The sequence below is a fragment of the Rhinolophus sinicus genome, chromosome 3 (assembly GCF_057876585.1).
Source record: "Rhinolophus sinicus isolate RSI-liver-muscle chromosome 3, RSI-T2T, whole genome shotgun sequence".
Taxonomy (NCBI): domain Eukaryota; kingdom Metazoa; phylum Chordata; class Mammalia; order Chiroptera; family Rhinolophidae; genus Rhinolophus; species Rhinolophus sinicus.
In genome coordinates this window covers 49,684,180-49,704,200 of record NC_142503.1, presented here as the reverse complement: position 1 = coordinate 49,704,200, position 20,021 = coordinate 49,684,180, and the positions used below count along the sequence as shown (strand labels likewise).

General features: G+C 35.7%; 1 long non-coding RNA gene and 1 pseudogene across 2 annotated transcripts in view; one reads left to right on the top strand and one right to left on the bottom strand.

Moving 5' to 3' along the window:
• Window positions 1-8,391: 8,391 nt before the first annotated feature.
• LOC141570691 (uncharacterized) overlaps window positions 8,392-20,021 on the bottom strand; it is a 28,187-nt gene continuing 16,557 nt past the window's right edge. Inside the window, exons 2-5 of one of the 2 annotated variants that reach the window (XR_012495078.2) lie at window positions 16,682-16,794; window positions 13,851-13,966; window positions 11,715-11,831; window positions 8,392-8,846 (exon numbers count right to left, since the gene is read on the bottom strand). This is a non-coding gene — a long non-coding RNA (uncharacterized LOC141570691). Of the gene's footprint in view, window positions 11,832-13,850; window positions 13,967-16,681; window positions 16,795-20,021 lie in introns of both variants that reach the window. The other variant, XR_012495077.2, reaches the window with a different exon arrangement.
• Window positions 9,763-9,840, top strand: LOC148758488 (small nucleolar RNA U3; annotated as a pseudogene).

Below are 20,021 nucleotides of genomic sequence, written 5' to 3'. Positions count from 1 at the left end.
TGTCCTCTGAATGTTGGAATTTATTTTTTCCCATTGACATGAGCTGATAGAAGTGTCTTATTCTATCACATGGAGTGCCATTTAACTCTAGTGACTTCTGGTGCCCCTCAGATCATGCTGACTGTCAGGAAAACCCGATCCCCAGGCCTAAACATGTACACAGACTTTGATTGCAGTCAATTCACTCACTCTGAAGGGTAGCAGGTCTGTGTGTCAGAAGTGTGTCAGAAGAAGTATACAACATATAAACAGGATAGAAAACAAGTTCCTTATTACCCTGACATAAACAAATTTTGATGTCTACTCTACCTTCAAAAGCGTATTCTTTTAGCTCCTATGTCCCCTCCCTCCACTGCCAACAGAACACACACAAACACCTCTCACTGAATTAACACATCTCTTAAAAAAAAAATGGCAGCAACCCCCCAGAAATATTGAAAAGGAAACCCTCTAAGGAAATATGTGTCTGACCTGATTTAATACCCTTGGAAATGGAAAGTTTGGTTCAGGGAGAATTTTTATTTGTGTCTTTGTTTTTTTATGGTAGTATTTTGTTAGGTACTCATCACTGCAACTAATTTGCATACATTTAGATTCATCTGACGAGTTATATAGTTATCAATATAAATAGAGATCCAAAGAGACCTAAAGAACATATAGGAAAGTGAATAGAGAACAGCTATTTTTAAATAAACAAACACATAAAGATTAATAAATAGAAAAATATCTTCTTAATACTAGGCAGATGAACTAGACGGCCACTAAAGCCCCTTCTAGCACTAAACTTCTTTGATTCTGTGGTGTGTTGGTTAAGAGCATATGCTTTGGGAAGACTACCGAGGTTTGAATTTCAGCTCTTCCACTTGTAAACTGTGTAAGTCTGGTAAGTTATTTAACCTCTCTATAATTATTTCCTCATCGAAAACTGAATTTTATTTCAAAACCCTTGTAAGTTTGTCATGAGGATTAAATGAGTTAATACATATGTCTGTTATGCAGTAAGGATTCACTGAATTTTATTAATTGTAGTAATCTGTTGAGCATCTATAATATGTCTTGAGATTTTATGAAGAGCAGCATGAAAAAAAAGTTTGACATAGTTCTTTTCCTCAAGTCGTTTACAATCTATGGAGAGCAGATTTGTAAAAATGTAATTCAAGAAAAATTATACAACAGCATGAGACTGACATAAATCACAGCAGGAGACAGAGAAGGGAGAAGGTAGAGAGGAATAGTATGACCAGAGGACACCTGAGGAGGTCAGGTGGAGCTCATCTTTGAGGGACGTTGGTGTTGGGGTTCATGGGAGGATGGAGAATGAATGATTTTAAGCAGTGAACCAAGGGATTGAGATGGGAATAAGATTGAGGAGGCTGTAGTTGTCAGACTAAGAATTCAGTCAAAAAGTAGGGTGGGGCTAGAAAATGGAGACTTAGAAATTGGCAGAGGAATTTCAGCATAATGTGCCTGGCAGTAGAAAAGCCATTAGAAAGTTCTTGAACACTGATGTGCCATGATGAAATTGATATTTAAATACATCTGTATGTTGAAATTGGAGAGACTAGAGACATAATTCAATTAGTATATCAGTTGTCCAAATCTAGTTGTGCGTGAGAATCTACTGGAGGGCTTTAGCCCCCGAGGATTCTGATGCAGTAAACGTGGTGGCCTGAGAATCTGTATTTGCAAAAGTTCCTTCAAAGTGGTGTAACCTGCATCCAGGATTTGAGAAGTGTGGAGCTAGGAGGTTATTGCATCACTCTGGGCGTGAGGCTCTGGATTGGTGTCATAGCAATGGGAGTGGAAAGGACTATTTAGATTTAAATTATGAAGAGAGAAAAAGAGAGAGAGAGAGAAAGAGAGAGAGAGAGAGAGATTGATTGATGACAGATAGATCATAAGGTATTAAAAAAGAGAAAAAAGTCAAAGATTGCTTCTAAGTTTCTACTCTGATAGAAGAAAGGTAGTTTGAAGGAAGGCACGCTGAGATAAGTTGTGAGTCAGTTGAGTTCAAGTTGATGGCAGTTCTTTTAACAGCATATCCTGCAGGCATATGCTGGAGCACATGCTCCACCTGAAGACTGGAGCACAAGTCAAAGGTCAGGACTGGAGACAAAGATTTGGGGGTCACTGGCAGGGTCAGTGGTTGGAGCCATTAGAGTGAATATGCGCACTAGGGGGAATAAGTGTAGAGAAAGGAGCGATGAGTGCTACGAGTAGAACCTTAGTGTGATACCTAGCCCCTTGAGAAAGAGGCAGTACAAGGATTTCAGCCAGCAAAGGCGACAAAGAAGTTAGGCCACTTGGAATGTGAGATGATTGAACTGGAGACTTTTGAAAGTTTGAAAAGTAGTGACAAAACTATGTAGGTCATCTGAATGGTATCCATGAAGTCTTAATGGACTGTTCTGCATGCAGACTATGAATTTATTGTGAAAGAATACAATTTGATGTTTAAATTAGTATATCAGTTGTCCAGTGGTTCAGGTGCAAGCATTTGAAGTGGTAGACTTGTGAAATAACTTTAAGATTTGGTAGATCTCTAGGGAGATGAATAAATTCCCACAGGGAGAAAGTGGGAAGGAGAAAAGATCACTTACTATGTAGTGGGTGCTGCCTTTGCACTTTATAAGCATTAAATTATTTAATCTTCACAATTGCTTTAAAAGGTAGATAGTATGCGTATTTTACAGATGAGACCAGTTAAGCATATAGTGATTAACTCACCCAATGAAACATAATTGGAAAGAGGAGTAACTGGGATTCTCATCAAGACTTTTCTTATCCCAAAATGCATTCTTTTACACAGTTTATTTAAAAATTTTCAATTGTGTTGTCTTGACAGCAGAAGAGAATGAATTCATATCAGGCAGATCAGAAGCAGTCTACTGAAAGTGGGAAAATTTTCAATTGTTGTGTTTTAAAATTCACGTAAATTTTACATTTCATTCCTTACTTTATCTGTGTTTATTTTAATGTAAAATGTTTAGATCACTAAATTTCCCCATCCAATAAGATGTACCATATTTTTCTAGTGGTATTCCCTGACATACTGCCTGGTGTCTCCAGAGGTTGCACAGCACTGTATCCTAAGTAACTTTTAGGGCCTGGTGCATAGTAGGCATTCAGTAATTGGTGAATTAATGTATCAAAGGGTCATTAAAGGTAGCTGAACATACTGAGAAGGCAATTTCTTATGGGATGGTTTCAAAGACTTCTCAGAACTGGATGAAGTTTAATACTGTCAGTTACTATGTGGTCAAGTGAAGGAATCTAAGGCTATCATACCTAAAAGCAGTATGTGTAGGGGAGAATTGGTGTGGGGAGCCTGGCTTTAGAGCTGCCTTAGAGGAGAATAAGCTCTAGCGTGTGGTTTTGCTGATGGGAGGCAAAGTCACAGGGAAATCAGAAACTCCAAAATGAGATTTCTGAATGTTAAAGAGACAATTCTTCTGTATGTGGTGATTGAAGAAGAGATTTAGGAAGTCAGCTAGGCATTAACGTTAATGATAAAATCTAATAGCTTTACAATTTCATCAAACTAAACACTGCTACCATGTTGTCATCATATATTTAAAATTCATTCATTCATTCATTCATTCTTTTAGCAAACATGTATAACTTATAAAGTGCCAGGCACAGGGCTAGGTAAGGTGATGGTTACAAAGATAAAAACAGACATGGTACTTTTCTTTCTATTGCAGAAAATGAGGGGATATCATACAAGGTAAAGAGCAATGAGAGCAGTAAGAAATGCACAAATCACATATCAGTAGGACGTTCAAGGAGAGATTACTTCTTTGGAGAATCAGAAATTACTCTTGGAGGTGATAGCATTTGCACTGTCTTGAAGAGTAAATAATATTTGGTTACTTTTAGATGTACTACTACCGTGTTTCCCCCAAAATAAGATCTAGCCGGACAATCAGCTCTAATGCGTCTTTTGGAGCAAAAATTAATATAGGGTCTTATGTTAATTTTTGTTCCAAAAGATGCATTAAAGCTGATTGTCCGGCTAGGTCTTATTTTCGGGAAAACAGGGTAATATGTTTACTTATCTCTTGGCATAATTACACTTACCTAAGCCAGAAGGCAATATTCAGCTTTTTTCATTTAGCTGCATATCTGGAACACCCTTCAGTAGTCAAGATGCCTAGGCAAAATGATACATAGGCCAAGATTTTATAGTTTGTCTTTAAATTTCTCTCTTTCTATAACAATTATCATACTATTTTGTGTTTTCTGAGAAGGAAAAAATTTGGACATATGCAATTTTCTGTTGAAGACATCATTAAGTAGCAGAATTTATTAACAACTATAGTTGAACCAAAGGACACATCAACTGATTGTTAGTTCCCTGCCACCAAATGAAGATATATTATCAGTATTTGTGTTAAACATTCCATTTTAACAGTGCAGATACATACTCATTAGCAAGCAGAATAACCTTAGAGTTTGCACTTTGCAAATGCTTATTTTCATGAGGTCGGTCTGAGCAGGTTTTAAAACTTTGCATTGCCTCCCGCATGTAATCTCAGAGCCTGTCACTCACATGTAGAAAACTCACCTCTTTATTTAGTCCGTGGTTGGTGAGAGATAGACACTTACAGGGCCCCTCTGCCCTTGAGCTGTTCCATTAGTGCATGGAAAGCACCTTGCAGCCTGTGACAAGCGCAGCAGATCGGCACTAAATCAAAAATCAGTGCCAGCCAGGGATCTAAGCCACCATGAAGGTCACAGCCATCAACTGCATGCCATCTCAATCCAAACAAAACACATTGGATACAGGGGCATTTTCACAACTCACAATAGGTGACAAACACTTCATGTTAAAGTAATCCATAGCAGTGAAACGGGGAACTGACCTTTTAAGTACTTTTGAGTATCTAATGAAAGTTTGAAAAAGCTGGAGATAATTTTTGGTAATATTTGACATTTAAAAACAAAACAAAATAAAACCTCCACATCATGGTGTTACTGTAATCAGGATTTTGATGAAAACATTCTTTTCTGTTTTCAGTATTCATGTGTGTTTTTAAGAAACAAAATAATCAGGAACTTTATATAAAAATAGGTGTCCTTTGCTTTCTTGAAATGTGTCATTGATCCATTATCAAATGAATAATTTGTGCTTTAAACTGCCCAGGTTTGCTTATTCTGAGAGTTTATAATTAGCATTTATATTAAATAGGTGACTTTATTACAACTTTACTTTCAACAGTCCAATTCAACTGAATTTATTGAATTTGAATCTAGATGTAATAGGATTTCTGTACTGTCCAGTAAAGATTTTGAATAATATAAACATTATTTATACGTTATGGATCAAATTACCTTTTCACTTTCAACTCAAAAAAATATCTAGGAGTTAAATGTATCAAAATTAAATTATAAATCCTCTACCTACTTCATGGGTTTTCTTTTATCTTGTCTGAGGATTAATTGCATATGCATAGGTTAATAAGAATTGAGTAACCAAGCAAACTAGCCAGATTTTGCTAAATTAACTTGGAAAATGCCTATACTTTACAAAATGAAAAGCTTATACACAAAAATTATTTTCTTAATGGAACAAGCATATTAATATGATCTGATTGAAATATATTACACTGCTATAGAGGTGGGGTGAGGTGAAAGCTTAGTTATGTACTTTTGATGAAATAATTGATAAGGGGATAACATAGAGATATATACATTATTCTTACCCAAATTAGCTTTTGTGAATGATATTCAACAAAGCAATGGATACAGAGAGCAGAGAAAAAATGAAAGTTCTTTACAATCTAATCAGGTTCACAGTGACCAAAACTATTTTGAGAATATGCCATTTCAGAAACAAATATATGGACCCAATTATCTCTACCATTAAGTGAATTCATTGTTTATTTACACTAGCTGGTGAAGTTTCATGAATCTGTAAAATCAAAGCAGTTCGGGAGTGTATGTAATGGAAGAATGCCATCTGCTGGGGAACCTTGTCAAATCCATATTTAATTAGGAAAACCTGAGGACACATGTTCTGCAGACCAGGAAGATTCAAAGTTTGTGGAAGCATTTTTCTTCTGAGAAATCGTCTCTCAATTAAGCTGATGCATACCTTTGATATACATTATTCATTTTAAATTAACTTGATTACTAATTTCATGGAATCACTAGCCAGGAAAGCCTTGAAAGGAAACGGGTGCAAAGGGCTTTTTTTCCCCCCTTTTTGCCAATTTACAAAGTTTTTGTATTCATCATTCATCAGTAGTCACCCAGAGTCTGTTCTATTTAAAAGCTCTGGCTTTTCACTTAATGCATCCCATCTGTTTCTGAAATAAATTGCAATAATCCGTGTTTAATTTTAATCAATGTATTACTAAATATGCAAATTATATTAAAAGCCGTGGTTTGAAAAAGCTTTCATTTGTAAATATGGTAGCTTAAAACAGGAAGCATATCTAAAAGCCATTTAGCTACAGTAGCCTAACTCTAACACTGTAGCTGATTTATAAAGCAGATCACAAGTTGATCTTTCTGCCACAAGGGGATATGTAAAACTGTTGCATATCAGATTTTGTTAACATCTGATGGGCTAGTGCTCATACTTCAGCAACCATGTCTTTTACATTTAAATTAAGGTAATCTTATTCCATTTTACATCTTTCTGATTTTTTTTTTACACAACCTAACATATGAATTTGCGTGATTGGTTTATGAATCACAGTTAAAGCAATTTGAGCAAGCCTTTCAATCAATCTTAAATTTTTAGTGTCTAATTTACTTGTGATTTGCATAATTAATTGTGGAAGGGATCCTTTGGGAGTCCCTCTTTTTCCCCCCTTTCCTTTCCTACCTTGTGTCTCACTCACTGACTAGACAGGGTGGGAATGATACTGGAATTCTTTCAGCCTTGCTAAGTGACTTTGTTAGGAACCCAGAAATTACGTGTCCCATTGCTCTGTCTCATCTGGCTGGACTAAGGGGTAAATTCTGAAAATTAAGTATTGTCTGCAAAACAGTGCCTTTACAGGGCTATCACTGAATTGTGTGTATAATTTACCAAGCAATTACCTTAAAAGAAAATTTTGGAATTCTTTCCTGTATACAGGTCATGAGTGTATGGAAATATATATAATTATGTTCATATCCCGAATTCTGTCCCGAATTTATTAATTGTTGTACTGATTTGAAGATATCACCTAGGGTGTAGTCTAATCAGCGCCGGGCTAGAGCAAATTTTCAGGAATTTTGCTAGCTAGTTGTTAAACACGTCATTATTAAAAATAAAATTACAGAAACTGACATTAAAATAAATTATACTAAAAACAAAGGTAATAAATACTCAAACATCACACCCTAAATATTGTGCTACATTTTCTTGTCGTCTGTGTTCATAAGGGATCTGTATGGTGTAGATACTAGATGATGAAGTGTATTTCTTCCCAGCTCCGCATTTAGTAACATCACACTGGTCGCTTGAAATTGGCCATGGTGGGAGTATTTACACCATAGAAATTGGCGAAAGCTACAAATCAAAGCTTTTTACCCGTCTATGTAAGGGGTTAACCATTTACTCACACATGGTTGTCTTTAATTATAGTACATAGACAGGAACTCAATACATGTTCTCTGTTATTTATTCCTGGGCTTTTTTTTTTTTTTTTTCAGGAGAAAATCAAACTTTAATACATGTGCATGGGGAATTCATACAAGCATGAAAATTCCAAGACAATGAGGCAAATTTAGGTATATATGTCATTTTGGACAAAAGAGAAAAGTGGGGAGTAGGGGTCTTATATTTTAAAAGTAAAAATGAGCGATTAGCAGGTAGCAAGTGAGTGCCAAACAAATTCCTGCTGGACAGCTCAGAAAGCAGTGGGACCCGGGGTGTGTGGGGACGTTGTCCCTGAATGGGGTCTTCATCTCTATCATACTTAAATCATATTAGGCTAAGGTAAATATGCTCAGATTTCCTTTCTGGAACAGGTCTTTCCATCTGAATCTCTTTTGTTTCTTAATAACCAGCTTAACGTCAATATCCCCAAAGGCAGTTTTAGGGTGGCTCTTTTCAGAGAATGACTGCAGTCCTCACAGACCTTTTTACAAAAGGGAAATATATTATTTGACTCCCTAGGGAACCTTAGCCCCCCATTTCCTATTAAACTTTGAAAATTAAGTTTTAGTGTAATAGATAATTTGGGAAATACAGAAAACTTTTTTTTTCAGTGATTTCATTATCTTGGAAAGGAGGAAAGTCATCCCCTATTCATAATTTACTAAGCAGTTTGTGTCTTGCATATGAATTTTCCAGGCAATTTATTGCTGAGTTTAAGGGGCTGTCAAGCAATCCTGAGACTAGTTTGTGTTAGAGAACTAGTTTGTGGAATAAATTCACTGTCACAATGTAAATAGTAGAATCATGCCAACGACCATCTTTATTAGAAATAAGCTTTATCTGTGCAGAAGATTTATTAATCATACCTCAGGATACATAACAATCAGTGTAAACAAATTAAAACCCTTAGCTTGTGATCCAAGGTCATTTTAAAATTGGAAGCGACTTCAGCCCATTCTAAGAGTGCTAATGATGTAAAAATATGTAGGGTCCAGTCTTCTGGCGAACATGGCGCAGGGCAGTGAGGCTCTTCTGGCGAATGCACCGTCTCCTCTGCTTCCACAGGCCCTTTGTGTAGCCAGACTTCCTGGGAAAGGTGGGCTGTCTGCTGTTGTCCAGCACTTCTGTAAGATTGTTTTTTCTATTTTCAGTTTCCTTACTTGTTTTCTGTTCTTCTTTGTTTTCCCCTCACTGATAAGAAATAACTCATAATCCACTAAAAATGTTAACCATGGTAAATTTTCCTCTCCTAAACAAAAAGAGAATTCAAGATACAAGATTTTTTTCTGTATAAAAAGTTTTTTAAGTTAAATATTTAATTAAAAATATGTTAAGGTCTAAAGAGTAAAATTTTGATGATTATCTATATGTCTACTCCTATTTTTTTTACCCCCTATCAAAATCTTATGGTAATTAATATCTTTACCCCCTTTGTAAACATACAAAGTCCTTAGAACATTTTAACTCTAGTCGCAGTACTACTGGCTTATGTGCTCTGACTTATATGCTATTATAGTCACATACTATAATTATATCTTTTTTTGTTTACCTCCACAAAACATTATTAGTGCTATTTTATAAGAATCAGTGTTTGTTTAAATTTAATCATCTACCTACCATTTTCTTTGGTGTAAAGCCTTCCATTTGAGATTACTTTCCTTCTGTCTGAAGTATGCACTTTTGAGTGTAACTTACCCTTCTGTCATTCTGATTACATGCAGCCTAGACCTTCTCACTCTATGCTCCATGTCTCTTAGTCTTTTATATTTTCTATCTCCTTGCATACATATGTAAAGATACGTGATTCTGCAGCATTCTGAATAAATCCCTGAAGTCTATCTTCCATTTCACTGATTCTCTTTTTAGCTCTTCTTAATTTGCTATAGAATTTCTTCATTGAATTTTAAATTCCAATTATTATATGTTTGATTCTTTTTCAAATTTTATTTATTTATCTCTTGTGTTTTTACTCACATTTTAATTCTCTTATTTCACTAAAGATATTAAAGTGTTTGTTTTATATTATGTGATTGATATTTTAATATCTAAAGTTTTCATATATTTGGTTCTGTTCTCTGTTATTTTTGCTGATTCTTACTCATAGTGCCTTATTTTCTTGTGTGTTTTGTGAACTTTGATGACTGTGAGTTGATACTTCTTAAAGTAAGACTATGCTTTCAGGGATCATTTCTATAGTTCGTTACTTAAAGTAATGGGAATTCTTTGAAGCCTGCCTTGAAGGTAGGTTACTTCAGAGAGTTTATATTTGCTTCTGTTGCATGTCTAGGGCCACTTTAAATTATTGGTTTATGGTTTTTCAAACCACCTGGTAGGGTGAATTCAGGGTGCAGACCATGAGCAAGTTGTTGTTTGTTGTGGTTATTAATACTTGGGATTTTTTTTGCACTCTCCATTTATTCTACACTAAGATCAGGAAGTTTACCCTGTAATTCTCTTTGGTGGGTTGGGGGGAAGGGGATCGGGATTATTTGTAGTATACCTTTCACAGAAGATATAACATTTTATGGTCACATCTTTATTGGAGGAATCATTATATTTCATAACTTGAGTAGGCTCTGGTGTTTTTCTCCTCTCTCTCAACTCTTGGGAGGCTGTGGAAATCTAAGCGCAAGGTATTTAATTAAGTTTATGCTCTCAAGAGAAGATTTCAGTGCTACACTTACCTCTCTGGGTTCTCATATTCACTTAGTTTTTGACTTTTGAATATTCTTTAATATCTTGTCTGGTCATTAATGCCATCAAAAAGGGAGGTTTTAATACTTTATCTAGCATTTTAATATTTTCATTATGAGGTCAGGCAGGTATCTAGCCCACCATACTTGTAGAAATGGAATTTCCTTTTTCTTTTTAAGGTCATTAAAATGAAGGTTATAGTCATCCTTAATAGTATTCATAATGATGTAAAATTATTTCTGTACCTAAGATAGATACTTTGATTCAAAACTAATGAAGGGCATATAACTAAGTAAATTACCTATCTCATAGATATTGAGTGTGGGGGGAATCTCCTCTATAGATATAGTCACAAATGTAAATATTAAACCAAATGGGAACATTTGTACCGTAATAGCTCCTCTTCCATTTTTGCACAATTTTTAAATCATGAAGTATGAGCTATCCCTTGCAACAATCCTATGAAGTTGCTATTTTTGTTGTATTATTAGGGTACTGTAGCACTTGAAGCTGGTAATGACTGAGGTTATAATGGCGGCATTATAGTCCATTGAATTGATACATTATTTTCCTTCACTTTTCACTTGTTAGCATTAAGGTTGTTCCAGTGTTTGGGGTTTTTTTTGTCATACATACTATGGTCATGAGCTTTGTTGATATGAGTTAACCGCCCCCCCAACACACATTTTTCTTATAAGAACATTCTTAGAAATAGGATTTCTGTGTAATAAAATATGGAAAACTTTAATTAAAAGTCTCATTTAGGTATGTTGAGATACTGCATTCTTCAAGTTTAGTGGAATAGCCTTTAGAGAATCACCAAAATACATTATAAAGATTGTGGTTGTAGTGGTAACCTTAGGATCTTTACTAGTAGAAGTCTTGAAAAAAGCTTTTTCTAGGGTTTTGGCTCCTTTTGCATCTGCCAATTTGTAACAAGATTTTTTTCCTTTTAGTTGTCAAACTATCTCCTTCATTAGTTGAAGCCCATAGGCCTTAAATGTGAAACAGGTTTATACAACTTCATTATAATACAGGAGTTTGAATTTAGACACAAACTGTGTTTTAAATGTAAGGATGTTGTTAGCTCTTAGCAGTATATTTGAAAAATAGTAGTCATATGGAAAAATACTTCTGAGGAAAAGTAAGCAAACAAAACCTCTAGTTTTCCAGTTATATCTGATGAGCCAGTGTAATTATCCTGACATTCTAGGATACAATAGATATTCAATATAACTTTAACATTGAAGACTCAACTTCTTAGCATGGCAGGCAGGCCTTCCTATCTGACTGCAATATACACATTTAGTTCCAATCCCACTACATATTTCTACCTATTCTGTACTCTAGTCACATTTAAATAATCCTTCATTCATTTAGTCATTCATCTATAAACAAATATTTGTTGAGTCTCTACATTTACCAGGCATTGCAGAAGCAGTGAGTATTGACTACATTTTCTTATTTTTTGTATTCTTGATGTTCTGGCATTTGGGACCTTGATTCTGAAGAGTCTGCCCCTCCCATGGTTAGCTGAGTCCTAGAAATAGTAAACAGTTCTCCTTTGAGCCTGCTTTTGATATACACACAAACCAATTCAGAGCCCACGCCCAGCATCTCTTTCATCAAACTCTCACACACCAAGTGCACATTACCCCTTGCCCTAAATCACCCCAGGACTAGGTACTGGCCAACTAAGGACCATCGCTATGGCCCAGAACCCACTGAAGTTATTCAAACTCTCCAATCCTGAACTTACTCAGTGTATCTGTCCTACCTTGCCCTTTCCTTCCTATGAAAACTCACGAAGGCTCTGGGCCATGCTCTCCCCACACCCCCTTCTGCCTCCTGACCAACGTTGGTGTTTCCGTATGTGGCACTGTGGGTCATTCTGTGCCTCCTATTTCTAGGGATCTATGAGTACAAACTTCTTCCTTCATGACAATCATTTCTGTGTCTTCGTGCATCACCACACCTGATTAAAACAAATCCCTGGTACAATTTTAGAACACAGTGGTTAACCGTGGTTGCTCTCACGGAACCTACATTCTATATTGGGGAAGACAGGAGAAAAAAAGTAAGTAGGTTAGGCTAGTTGGTATTCACTTGGTATACCCCAGAATGTCTGTACTGATTATTATAGCCAATATTTGTTTTGAGTGGCCAATATTCATATTATACCAGGTGTTAAAGATTTTGAATGGCACCTCTATTAGTAGGTAAACAAACACTAGTTGCATTTTTCCTATCTACTAAGTTTCTATAGAGAATCTCAGATGAGGCAGGAACTAAAACCTTAGTCTCGGGACTAAAGTCCAATGTTCTTTCTCTTTTCAAGTGTAATTCTGAACTACTTAACTCTTAAGCTCTTTTGACTGTTCATAATGCTCATTTTCCCCTCTTTTTTTGACTTTAGAAATCTTATTTCTAGCTTCTGCTACATCTTCCGTGGAGACTTCTCTCGTATCATCAGGTAACTTTCATTACTTTCGCTTTTGTACTTTGCTTATGCATGTGTTAGAGTCCTTGTTTCATTTTGCTTCATTTGTATATCTGTCTCTTTTATTACAGTCTAAGCTCTTTGAGGTGAAGGAAGGTGTTTACATTGTTATCCTCAGTACCTAGCACAGCGCTGCACACACATAGTGGGATCTCAGGAAACGGTGAAATGAAATGACTGGTTAATCATCAGGAGAGTTGCAGGAAGCCTTGCTCCTAAGTCCTAAATATAATTTTTCTCATAGTCTTGTATAAACTTTTAATATTTGCGTTGGATCAACAAAACAGAGTGTAGCATATCCAGTATATCCCAAGGAATGGGAAACTCACTAGACCAATCACCTTCAGTTTTCTCTCGCTCAGACTTTGATGATCCGGGATCACTGTGATAGTGAAATCCTTGGACAGATATTTAGCTGTGGAAGTATTTATCCTTATAAGGGCAGATGAAGGAAAAGGAAATCCTCACTGGCTCTTAGTTCAGTAGAACTAAGCTGGTCTTTTATGAACTGGGCAGACAATCCTAGCAACTGGGCTTCATTGTTCTCATTTTTATAATTTAAACTTCTGTTGAACCTATAGCATAATACTCTAATCCATGAGCAGAGACAATTTGGTCTTGTCATCTGGCAGCTATTCGTTAATACTAGTGACTGGCAAAGACTAGACAAATGAAGAAAGACAGTTTTGTGAGTCCAGGGAGACGGTTGAAGTTAGACCAACTGTTCCTTTTCCTGTCATTATGGAGTTCAAGACCCTGGTATTTTTGTGACTCATATTAACTACTGTTGGAACTACTGAACTGGTGGGATGTGGCAGGAAATAAAGCCTTTGTTAGCAGCCCTTTGAACTAGTCTCCCTGGCTTTGAGCTGTGCCTACCTGGAGGTGTTTGTGCACAATACAGACGTAACTGACATTAAAGCACGCACAATGCAGTAGCTTCCCAAGAGCCAAAGCTTTGTTGTTGCCTTAGGGTCTGACATTACTTTTGACATTCTAAATCTCAATGTTTATGAGAAACATCAATAATAATAACCACCCTTTGCATGGGTACAGTACCTTTCTCCCCAGGCTCTCAGTGCTTCGCAAGCATGACGCCTTCTGTGCGGAGGGGGAAGGTGGAGTGGGAGAATCTGGCCCCAGATAACTAAGAGCTAAAATTTTTCTCGGCGAGCCTGGAGAATAAAGGGGACAATTTAGGATAGGAAATGAAGGGTGTTGGGTCCAGCTGAGACTGTAAGGAGAATTTAGCAAGCTCGTAATGGACCTGACGCAGAGTTTGTCTAGCTACAGTTAATCATGACTCTTAAAAAACAAAACAAAACCGAGAAATCACTGGATCCGTGAATATCTCTAGTAATTGTCCATAATGGTTAAAGTATCAGATAAAGTTTAAATCATAACTACCGGCTTCACAAACTCATCTAATATAAGTTCAAAACTACTTTGTCTTAATTTGTCACATTTTACAAACAGTCAAAACATTCCTTTTTGCCTGGAAAGTAAAGAAAACCACCACCACCATACATCATTTAATGTTTTTAGATTTTGGTCTCTGAAGGCAGGCCCTACTTCATGTTTATATCCTTAACTCCTAGACTACCGTGTTTCCCTGAAAATAAGGCCTAGCCGGACAATCAGCTCTAACACGTCTTTTGAAGCAAAAATTAGTATAAGACCCAGTATTGTATTGTATTTTATTGTACAGTACTGTACTGTACTGTATTGTATTGTATTGTATTATACCCGGTCTTATAGTAAAATAAGACCAGGTCTTATATTAATTTTTGCTCCAAAAGATGCATTAAAGCTGATTGTCCGGCTAGGTCTTATTTTTGGGGAAACATGGTATACCTTTCCCACATTAAATGCTTAATAAATGTTTGCTTAAGTTGAAATTTTGTAGGTGTTTTATTAAAAATTGTTTTTCATAGTCTCTGCTCAGTTACTTTAGTTTTCAATTTTTTTTTTCTGTGTAAAAATTGTTTTCCACATATAATGGTATAGATTCAAATTTGTTCTAAAATATTATCTGGAATCTTATATTTTGAACATAATTTCTATATAAGACCTATGGAAATTTAAAGATTCTGATCCATAAAGGATAGTCTACCAGCTTGTAAGATGATTTTTAAAAAGCGAAGAATACTGCATTTAGTTTAAGACAGAGAATGAGTTTTAAAAAATCTTTATTTAAACCTTATTTTTGGAATGGAATCTTTAAATTCAACTGGAATGGTTGAAATTTTCTCCAGAAATGTTATGTTTTGTGAGGTTAACATTCATATGATAGCTGTACAGTAATATGCTTTTCAAAATCACACACACAATATTTGTAGAGCTTATTTCTTTGATGCAGGTTAACAGCTTCACAAAATGATTCTGTAGGTTTTGAAAAGGAAGATACAGTACTGGTGAGAACAGCTGTTTAATATGTTGGAAAGCACAAGCATAATACAAGGAAGTAGCCCCTGCAAAAGGAACACTAAGAAATAAGTTTGGTAGGATTTAAAGATGGAAAAGTTGCTCCACACTGACCTGAGGGTTCTGTAGATTAGTAACAATAATAATATTCATGTATTACCTCACTCTTTTGGTTCTTCTTTAGGCCTTAGAAATAGAGGGTTGAGTTAATTATTTTTTTCTGTTCATAGAACAATGCCATCATTATCTATTCAAGGCTCTCTCTTATTTTATCCTTTTTATCTCTCCATCCCCTCACTCCACTCCCATTTCTCGCTCTCATAGATATCCCCTACACTAACGCATTTGATATATGTACATATGTAGGAATGTAGGTATATATTTGGATAAGCATGACTCTTAAAAATTGTTGTATATGTTTTACATTTAATAAAAGGCATAGATATAATTTTATTACTTTTTCCCATTCAACATTATTTTAAAATAAAATCAATCCAAGTTACTCTATGCCCCTTTTAGTTCATTGCTTTTGACTGTTGCCTATCTTTCTATCATATGCATCCATCCCATTTTATCCTCAGAAGAGGAACTGATAAATAGGTTGCCTCCAACTACACATTACCAAAAAAGAAAAAAAATGTTGCAAAGAACAGTCTTGTGCCTATGAGTGAATTTCTCTGGGCTAGATAGTCAGAAATGAGATTGCTGGTTGATAGGGAGTATACCTACTGAACTTCCTTGGTAATACGTAGCTCTTCAGAATGATTACATTGGTTTATACTCCCACCAGCAATGCATGGGAGATCCTATTTCCAGACATTCTTAACATCATGTATGCATTTTATTTTATAACTTTTTAACATTGTGAAATACATAATCTATATAGGAAAGTGTATAACATACAAGGTCTGACAGTTCAGTTCGCGAACTTGCCACTGTGCGCTTACATTGGCAGCACTGTACAAACAGCTCGGTAAGGTTTCATAACCTTGGTATATCAGTGTCTCACAGCTGTGTTCATGTCGACGTGTGGCAGTGTCTTGCTGAGTGGTGTTCATTATTGTTGCATGTTTTTGTGTGTCGTCATGAGAATGTCTGAGCTTGAGTTAGAGCAAAAAAAGACATTAAACTTCTTGTTAAATTTGGCAAGAGTGGAAGTGAAATCAGGGACATGTTAGTCCACATTTATGGGAATAATGCCATGAAGAAAATGGCAGTGTACAAATGGATTAAACGTTTTTCTGAAGGGAGAGAACGTGTCACTGATAAAGAGAGGTCAGGGTGACCAATAATGAGCAGAACTGATGAAAACGTTGCAAAAGTTAATGGAATTGTGTGTCAAAATCATCAGCTGACTGTGAGAAGCATAGCAGACCAAGTAAATATTGATAAACAGTTAGGAAAATCTTAGCTGAAAATCTTGGCATGAAAAAGGTGTGTGCAAAAATGGTCCTGAAGGAGCTTACCGATGAACAAACTCAAAGGAGAGTCGACGTTTGCCAAGACCTTTCAGAGAGGTAAGACGATGTTTTGGGCCGTGTTATCACTGGTGATGAAACATGGGTGTACCAATACAATCCTGAAACAAAGTGTCAAAGTGCATAATGGAAGTTAGCCGATTCTCCACAACCAAAAAAGTTCTGTCAGTCCAAATCAAGAGTCAAAACGATGTTGCTAACCTTTTTTGATATCAGACGGATTATTCATTATGAATTTGTACCAACTGGACAAACAATTAACCAAGTTTACTATTTGGAAGTGCTGAAAAGGCTGTGTAAAAAAGATGATCTGAACTTTTTGCCAACAATTCATGGCTCTTGCATCACGACAATGCACCAGCTCACACAGCACTGTCTGTGAGGGTGTTATTAGCCAGTAAACAAATAACTGTATTGGAACACCCTCCCTACTCACGTGATCTAGCCCCCAATGACTTCTTCCTTTACCCAAAGATAAAGGAAATATTGAAAGGAGGACGTTTTGATGACATTCAGGACATCAAGGGTAATACGACGACAACTCTGATGGTCATTCCAGAAAGAGTTCCAAACTTGCTTTGAAGGGTGGACTAGGCACTGGCATAGGTGCATAGCTTCCCAAGGGGAGTACTTCAAAGGTGACCATAGTGATATTAAGAATGAGGTACGTAGTACTTTTTCTAGGATGAGTTTGCAAACTTAATTGGCAGACCTTGTTAGTGTACAGCTTAGTTAGTTATTAAAAAGTAAAGTTTTAGACATCCAGGTAAAGAACATTGCTAGTATCCCCCAATCCCTTGAATGCTCCTTCCCAGTCATAATCCTTTCCCTTCTCCCAAGCATAACCACTATCCTGATTTTTATGATAATCACTTCCTTGTTTTTCTTTTTACCTTTACCACCCAATTATTCATCATCATTCACTGTAATTTAGTTTTGCCTGGTTTTGAAATATGTATATATTCTTTTGAGTCTGGCTTTTTTCACTTGATATTACGTTTAGGAGATTCAACCATGTTGTTGCATGTTGCTATAGTTAATGTATTTTTACTATTGTAGAATATTACACTATATGATGATACACCACAGTTTATCCACTATACTGTTGATGGATGTTTGCTTTTCCAATTTTTGGGCACTATAAATGAAGCTGTCATGGGTACTCTTATACATGACTCTTTGTGCTCATGTGTACTCATTTCCTGTTGGGTAAATAGTTATGAGCAAAATTGCTGAATCTTAAGATATCAGTATTTTCAAGTTCAGTAGATAATGCCTAACAATTTTCCAAAGTGGTCATATTAGTTTACATTTCCATCAGCAGCATTTGAAATTTCCTGTTGTTCAAAGTTGCATTACACTTGGTATTGTCAGTCTGTTCCCCCTTCTGATCTCTTATGAAAAATTTCAAACAAGCAAATTTGAGAGTCTCCAGTGAACACTTGTATATCCACCACCTAAATTCTATCACTAAATTTTGGTAGGCTCTGGTTGCACTAGGCTGAGAATTTAGTTAGCTGGGAGCAATGAAATAAGGACATATAGAAAGAGAGAGGGTTTGAGATGACTAGGAGAGTGCAACTTTGTGCATTTCGTTTAGCAGTGGAGAATATTATGATAACTAGTCATATAGAGATAGAAGGGCAGAAATAAGTTTATAACAGTGATAAGTATGCAGACTATATAGTAAGGTCTACATTAAGGATATAAAGTGGAAAACTAATTATCTAATAATTTGACACAGTATAAGATAGTCAGATAGCATGACCTAAAGAAGGATTTTAGTCCAAATAATTCCATTTGTTCAATTCTGAGAACTGCTGGCTTTTAAATTAAATTTCAGCAACATGTCAGGTTCTTTATATAATCTTACATAATTATATTAATAAACCTGCAAAGATATAGAATTATTTCCATATTATAGATGAGGAAGCTAAGATTCAAAGAGGTTAAAAAATTTATTTAAATTCAGAGTGAGTGGCAGAGCTGGATTAATATCCAAGTTTGTGAGACTCTAGACTCCATTTATTATCAAACCAAGTTCTTTGCCTTTAAAAATAAATTAATGAAGATTATTGTTAGGACTTGCTTTGTTAAATAATACCAAGCATAATCTGCACAAGCATAATCTGAACCCACTTACCTACAAGTGGCTTTTTTTTTTTAAAAGCTATAGCATACTCCTTAATGATTGGGAACAGGGAGCAAAGTGACCTGCAGCTTTATGGGATTCAGGTGTGAAAGCAAGTTCATTTCCAGGGTGGAGCATCAGGAGGGGAGAATGTGAGGAAAGGTTCAATTATAAGGCAATATGGCTAATCAATTTAGTGATAGAGATGATTATTCTGTGGATACCAGTGTATAAATCACCTCCTGCTTATTCAGTTGAGTTTGTAGGCTTTGAGCTCTGTCTCATATGTTGGCATTGCCTGTGTGACATTTAGCAAATTCATTTCTTGGTGATTTGGTTTTCTCATGTGGAAAATTAAGCTAACCATACTTACATTTTACTATCTCACAGAGAAAGTGTGGAGAATTAATGGGTTAATGCTGGAAAAGATCTTTAGACAAAAGCACTGTTATTAATCCTAGCATATAATCATTTGCACTCTAGAATAAGTGCTTCTATGATATTGTCAACGCACGTTCATTAGAATAGATATTTTTCTCAAGCTATGTCTGTGGGTTCTAATTTAACACATCTAATTTTATTTAATCAATCCATTCTAAATGGTCCTGGAATGCAGTCAGAGAGTGACCTTATACCGAAAGGGCAAGATAGATAACTACCCTGGCTTTCTTGTCTGACTGTGAGCTCTCTAACTACGTACACGTATGCGATTTTTCCCAGGGAGGCTATGGATGGGCCCTCTGAAAATAACATTCATAAGTGACTTAAAAGAAAGTTATTTAGAGGCCTAAAATTTTAAAGTTTTTTTTAACTTACTGAAAAATATAACATTTTAATGTTCTGGAGAAGCATTTTGATATAATATATTGAAAGAATAATGTCCTTTAATACTTTCAGTGAGTAACTCTTCTGCAATTTAGAATCCAATAGCTTTCTTTTGTGTGCCTGTGTGTGATAGCAGAAAAGCTTTCATACTTTTTGTTACCATGGAAGTTATAAGTAAAACCTCATGAGAAAATTTAAGTGCATGCCTAGAATTGAAATAATTTTGGCATGGACTTGACATGTAACATAAAAATACAAACTCATTTAGTAAAGATGAAAAATAAAAGATTTTAAAAATCTTTTAAATTACCTAATCTAGATGCAAATCAGGCTGTTTCTATCAAAATTGATTTTTTAAAAATTTAAAATCTG